The sequence below is a fragment of the Notolepis coatsorum genome, assembly GCF_963971535.1.
Source record: "Notolepis coatsorum genome assembly, chromosome: 13".
Taxonomy (NCBI): Eukaryota; Metazoa; Chordata; class Actinopteri; order Aulopiformes; family Paralepididae; genus Notolepis; species Notolepis coatsorum.
Genome location: NC_140177.1, coordinates 108,808,086 through 108,814,982, shown reverse-complemented (window position 1 = coordinate 108,814,982; position 6,897 = coordinate 108,808,086).

Sequence of the window (6,897 nt, the reverse complement as noted above, 5' to 3'; positions counted from 1 at the left end):
TTTTTTTACTAGCACCTAGGGTTGCATTTTAAAATTTCGTTGTAACAACTGTAACAATGACAATAAAGATCTATTCTATTCTATTCTATATACTCGTAATCTTATCTCCATCACTTCTAACAGTTGTTCTGGATAAATACACTTGTGTATGGTCATAGCTAGAGCCGTATATTCGGCTTCACTAGTTGATAGTACCATTATGGGCTGCTTCTTTGTTTTCCCACGAAACCAGTGAGCTGTCTGTATTCAAACTCACACAATATCCTGTACCTTTAAGATAACATGTTTGGCTGTAATCCAAATGCTCCTCTATGGGGTCAGCCAAATGCTGTGACAATCCACTCTCTACAAACCATTGGTCAGGGCGGGTACACATTGTTAAATAAATGAGGCTACCCACAGCATCTCTGTAAGTTTTTCAGTTTCTGAGCATCCTCCTAATAGTCTAGTCTTTGATCACATGGTGTTTCCCTTGATCTACATTCTTACATGTCTAAACGTTTCAGGGTCTTTCCCACATAGTTACATCATTGAGAACATGGTAAGTCATCCACCTTTGTATTTAAACATGGGATCCATTTTTGTATTTAAACATGGTAAATCATCCACCTCTGTACTTAAACATGGAATACCCTCCTTCAGCATTTTAAGCAATTAGTCACGAACCGTACATTTGTATATGTCGTGGCCTTCAATTCCTCCTTCTGCATTTAAGCAGTTTGCTACGAACCATACATTTGTATATGTCGTGGTCTTCAATACCCTCCTGGATTGAATACACCCATTTTCTTCCCACTGTCTGTCTGCCCTCTGGTAACATGGTTGAATACAACCATTTCCCTCCCACTGTCTGTCTGCCCTCTGGTAACTTGGCTGGAGCAAAGGTGTGTTTGTCCTCTAGGGACCTCATCTCCTCATCCCTTGCTCTCTCCCATTTACTTGATTCGGGGGACAATGTGACCTCTTTAAAGGTCGGGGGTACCCCACTGACTACCCTGTAGCAGTAATCAACGGTGGTAAGTGTACTGTCATCCTCGTCACTCCCTCTCCGGGCATAGTCTGTTTTGTGTTCCCTTGAGGGATACCTCCCACTGCTTGGGGCACTTGACGTCACCCTCGGGTGCTCCTCGTCATCGCCCTCTGGGGGTAGCTGACTGTCTGCCTGCACGGCCGTACTAAGTACACTGGGCTGATGTGTCTCTGTTTCTACACACCTTACTCTGGAGTCCAGCTCTGGCTCCTCTGTCTGTGTCTCGCTCTCACATGTTGTCTTTGTTTCTACACACCTTACTCTGGAGTCCAGCTCTGGCTCCTCTGTCTGTGTCTCGCTCTCACATGTTGTCTTTGTGACAAACTTGACTCGCATGTGTTTCTGCACTCTCCCTCTACCGGGATGATAAACTAGGAAAGCAGGGCTTCCCTTGTCGTGCCCTACAAAGAGTCCTTTTACACATCTGGACTCAGGCTTTCCCCTGTCCTGTAGGTACGCATAACACACTGATCCAAATCGGTGCATTCTGGCTAGATTACACTTCTTTCCTGTCAGTGCTGTATACGGGGTGGTGCCAGAGTGCTTATTAAAGCACCTGTTTCTGGTGTAAGCGGCTTCTTGCACCGCATAATGCCATAGGCTCTTAGGTAAGTTACTATCTACTAGCTTACACCTAGCCATTTCCTCTCTGCCACTCCGTTCTGGTGTGGGGGATATGGACGTGACGTCTCGTGTCTTATCTTCAGTGTTGTGCTAGTTACTGAAAAATAGTAACACAGTTACTTTACTAGTTACTTCATTTCAAAGTAACTCTGTTACTTTACTAGTTACTTACACCCAAAAGTAATGCGTTACTGTGAAAAGTAGGGATGCACCGAAATTTCGGCACCGAAAGTTTTCGGCTGAAAATGCCAAAAAATGGCCTTTCGGCTTTCGGCCGAAAGAGTTTTTTCACCGAAAATATATCACCGAAACAGAAACAACCTAACAACCTTGCGTGTTGTTGTGATGATGTCGCGCTGTCAGGAGTCGCGCTGTTTCTATGTAAACTCTGCGCGCAACGCATCCAATAAATGCGTCTTTAACATGCTTTTATATCCTTATTTACTATATGCCTGTTGCAGTTAATCACTGAGTGATCTAATATGCATATTATTCGCGTGTTGTTGTGATGATGTCGCGCTGTCGGGAGTCGCGATGTTTCTATGTAAACTCTGCGCGCAACGCGTCCAATAAATGCGTCTTTAACATGCTTTTATATCCTTATTTACTATATGCCCGTCGCGGTTAATCACTTAGTGATCTAATATGCATATTATTCAGAGCGAGAGGGGGGGGGATTGTGTTTCTCACATTGACGCTGTCTGTCTGTCGCGCGTCTACTGTGCCGAGTCAAGCGAGCACATTCAGCTGGGGACTAGAAAGGTGCGCTCAGTAGAGCACAGATGTCCGCTGCGCAGCCAGAGAAAAGATGGAATTAATGTACTGTATGCATTCAGAAGTGCTGAATAAATGTTTTATGGACCCATAATAGTGATTATTTATTATTTAAGTTAAGTTTTGCCATAATCATATATTTTTCCATAATCATAATGTTCCACAACATTGGTAAAAAAAATTCTATTCTATGAATAATTTTCTGCCTTTCGGCTTTCGGTTTTCGGCCAACTGTTTTCTATTTTCGGTATCGGTTTCGGCCAAAAATTTCCCATTCGGTGCATCCCTAGTGAAAAGTAACTATTTAGTTACTTAAAAAAAAAAAATTTGCTCCCATGCCCTTACAGATACTCAAAATCGGTTGATCAACTTGACAGTTTCCATTCACATCACTGAACTCTGCTAAGCAATGTGGTCTATACAAACACAAATCTGACACAAACACAAATGTCGAAGTCCCGACGTAATAAGAAATGCACCATGCCTAATTGCTCGGGGAGCATGCACGTTTAGGTTGAGCGCATGCACGTTTAGGTTGAGCGCATGCACGTTTAGGTTCTAGGTTGAAAATAAGTGCTTGAAGGAACAGCCTTGATGTCTGTCGCTGGAGCGTTTCATTATAACCGTCTTGCAACGTTGTTTGTCTAGATACAAACACAAATCTGACACAAACACAAATATGTTGTCCCGAAGTAATAAGAAATGCGCCGTGCCTAATTGTATTTCCATTCATTTGCATTCACATCACTGCACTCACCAGTGTCTCTGCGGTGGTCGAGATGTAACGTTAGTCCAGCAGCCCCTCAAACATTTTCTTTATCTCATTTCCATGTTGTATATTCTCTCTCCAAGTAGTTGGAAAAAGTATTCCGTCCCAGCCTGGTATCATGCTAACTACTAGATCCCTGAAAGCGGGTGGCGAGTGGCTTCAGATGAGTCCTGGTCGTTAACGTTAGACTCCAGTATCTTTGAGCCAAAACACAAATGACATAACTAAAACGTTATTTTCTTTGTGCTTGACAAAAGATAAATACGCGAGTAGCTGGGCGCTGCCTTGCTGTGATAAAAGAAAAAATAAGTTAAATAATAGCTCTCTCTCCAGGTAAAACGTACCAACTCGCCAGTCAGGAGTCGGGACTATAGTAAACAAAACACACCCCAGCACAGCGTTTCCCCCGCAAGCAGACAGGATAATAATAATAATAATAATAATAATAATAATAATAATAATAATAATAATAATAATAATAATAATAATAATAATAATAATAATAATAATAATAATAATAATAATAATAATAATAATAATAATAATAATAATAATAATAATAATAATAATAATAATAATAATAATAATAATAATAATAATAATAATAATAATAATAATAATAATAATAATAATAATAATAATAATAATAATAATAATAATAATAATAATAATAATAATAATAATAATAATAATAATAATAATAATAATAATAATAATAATAATAATAATAATAATAATAATAATAAATAATAATAATAATAATAATAATAATAATAATAATAATAATAATAATCACTACCGCTCGCTATCAATCTAATCTACGCAGTATATAACGCAAATAACGCAGTAACGAACCATTCAGTAACGGCGTTACTGAATTAAAAAAGTTATGCGTTAGTCCCAACACTGCTAATCTTGTACCTTCTCAACAGTGATTTGAACTCTCTGTTTGTGAACTCGGTTTCGTTGTCGGACCTCAAGCATCCTACGTTACCATAAGGGGCTACGTCTGCCAGGAATTTCTCCGTGGCCTGGAGTGTGTCACTCTTTGCTTTGAGAAAGTAAACAAACACTGCTCCTGTGCACACATCTGTAAAAGACTGTACATATCTAAAGCCTCCTATGGACTTGTTGCTTACTGGACCGGCTAGATCCGTGTTAACTAATGCAAGTGGTACCTTTACTTTTTCTGTGGGATTTCTGTTTCTCGGTTGAGTAAACTTCCCCGTTTTGCACATGTAACGGGGAAGTCCGTGGGTATGTCCACAGTCACTGAAACAGGTGTGTTGACGGGTGACTGTGGCAGTGCGGGCTGGTAAATTAAACTCACTTCCCCATAACAGGGTTAATAGACGCATAGGTACGGTAGTTAGGAGTGGATCCACTTCTTAGTGCAGCGGTCTGTGTCGTCGCCCGCGGACGCGGGAGCCCCCTGTTCGACTCCCCCTCGGGACATTCTCATTTAACATTTAACATCAAACACAACGCAGACCCAGTATGATCCGTCACAGTGGTGCCCAGTGACCCGGATGTCCTGAGGGGCGTGAGTTTAGGGAGGTGAGTGTAACGGGGAAGTCCGTGGGTATGTCCACAGTCACTGAAACAGGTGTGTTGACGGGTGACTGTGGCAGTGCGGGCTGGTAAATTAAACTCACTTCCCCATAACAGGGTTAATAGACGCATAGGTACGGTAGTTAGGAGTGGATCCACTTCTTAGTGCAGCGGTCTGTGTCGTCGCCCACGGACGCGGGAGCCCCCTGTTCGACTCCCCCTCGGGACATTCTCATTTAACATTTAACATCAAACACAACGCAGACCCAGTATGATCCGTCACACACACTACACATTCTTTATCAGGTCTACGCTTTTCAGCTTCAATGTGCATGCCTTCTGTCACTGCTTGCAGTTTCAGTAAATCCTCGTAATTACAATGACCCATAATCTCATGCCATGTCTGAATATCGTGGCTGACAGTTACTTTACACATATCATTGTCACCATTACACTTGTCGTTGTCATTACAGTCTGTTTGCAGGTAATACACTCTCTTGTACATCTTTATGTCAAACCGTGTACCGTCAGGTTCTACAAGAAAATGTTTACCTTTATCGAAGAATACCTCGGCACCGCTTGCAGTAGCAGCTCTTACAGAGAATAGTCCTTGTGGGAACGATGGTACGTAGAGAGCGTTCTTTAACGTCACCGTACGCCGGCGCCCCCCACTGTCCGTGAGGCATACCTGTGCGTCTCCTCTCTCTTGCGCCAACCCGTAGGTGCGCTTCCCGTCTGCCCGCTTCATGCTGAGCCTCTCCGGGTGGAAAGTGTTGTCAAAGTTCTTGAAACGACTCCTGTCGTTGATGACATGGGACGACACACATGTGTCCACGATCAGTCCCCTCCTCTGGGCCCGCTGCAGCTGTGCCGGCCCGGCGATGCACGCCGTCCACGCCCCGAAAGCGTAGTCTTCTTGTCCCGTTATTCTCCGGGCGTCGTCTCGATCCGTCTCACGTCGACCGTCGCTGCCATCGTGTCCGCTGCCGTCATCTCGTCCACAGCCGTTATCTTGTCCGTAGCCGCCGTCTTGTCCGCAGCCACCATCTTGTCCGGAGCCGCCATTTTGTCCGTGGCCGCCGTCTCGTCCATGACCGCCGTCTCGTCCATGCGCGTATCGCTCGCTCTGGTCGTGTTTCTTCATGCACGCTCTGTCTGTGTGCCCCGTGAATTTGCAGAAGCTACACCAGACAGTCTTTGTGCAGTCGCTTCTCCGATGGCCTTTCTCTCCGCATCGCCAACACGCTAGTTCCATCGTGGTCCTGGTCCTCTCCCTTGGCGTTGCTCTGGCCTTTAGCACCCTCTCTCACGCCTCCGCGGCGGCTGGGTGGGTATCTTCTGAGGCCTCGAAGTTCCTTAACTTAGCCTTGAACTGTCCCAACGTTATGTCCGTTGAACCGTGTGTTACCAGGAGTGTGAACGGTTTGTACAGCTCCGGTAGTCCTCTCATCATCATCGCCATCATTAGCCCATCGCTTGGTGCTTCTCCGGCACTCCTCAATGGCGTCGTGATCTGCTCCGCTCTGTTGACGTATTCGGTCACAGTCTCGGTGGGCCCCTTCCTCAGGGCCGTTAGTGCTCTGTAGAGGGCCACGACTCTGGGTCTTCCTCGCCCGATGTAATGCTCTCTCAACACCTCCAGGCTTTCTCGGCCTCTGTCTTTAGTGTCGCGGAATATCAGCCCCAGGCTGGTGTTGTCGAGCAGCGGCGCTAACTCACAGTACGCGTCTGCGTTACGCTGGTCGTCCAGGGCTTGCTCTTCCGCCGTCAGTTCTCCCGTGGGGGCTGCCAGGATCGTCTCCTTCAGCCCTGCACCGTGCATGCAGCATAGCATGCACTCTTCCCAGAGCTCGTAGTCCTCTGCTTTTCCATTGAATGAGGGCAATTTGCCCCTTCCCTTGTTTTCCATCCTCTACGTTGGTGGTAGGCTTAGCTTTAGCTCTTGTTGGCCTAGCGTCTAGCCACGCGGTTCTCCCGGCGCTAACCTAGCCTATACTTTAGCTAAGCTTGCTACAGTACCCTTATTATTTCGCCCCGGTGTTATCTGGGCCCATAACCTGTTAACAGAATTCGGCTATAGGGCGACAATAATGTGGTCAAGAGGCATGGTTTCTATCTTGAGCCTTAACTGGCGTGGTTTATTATTCAC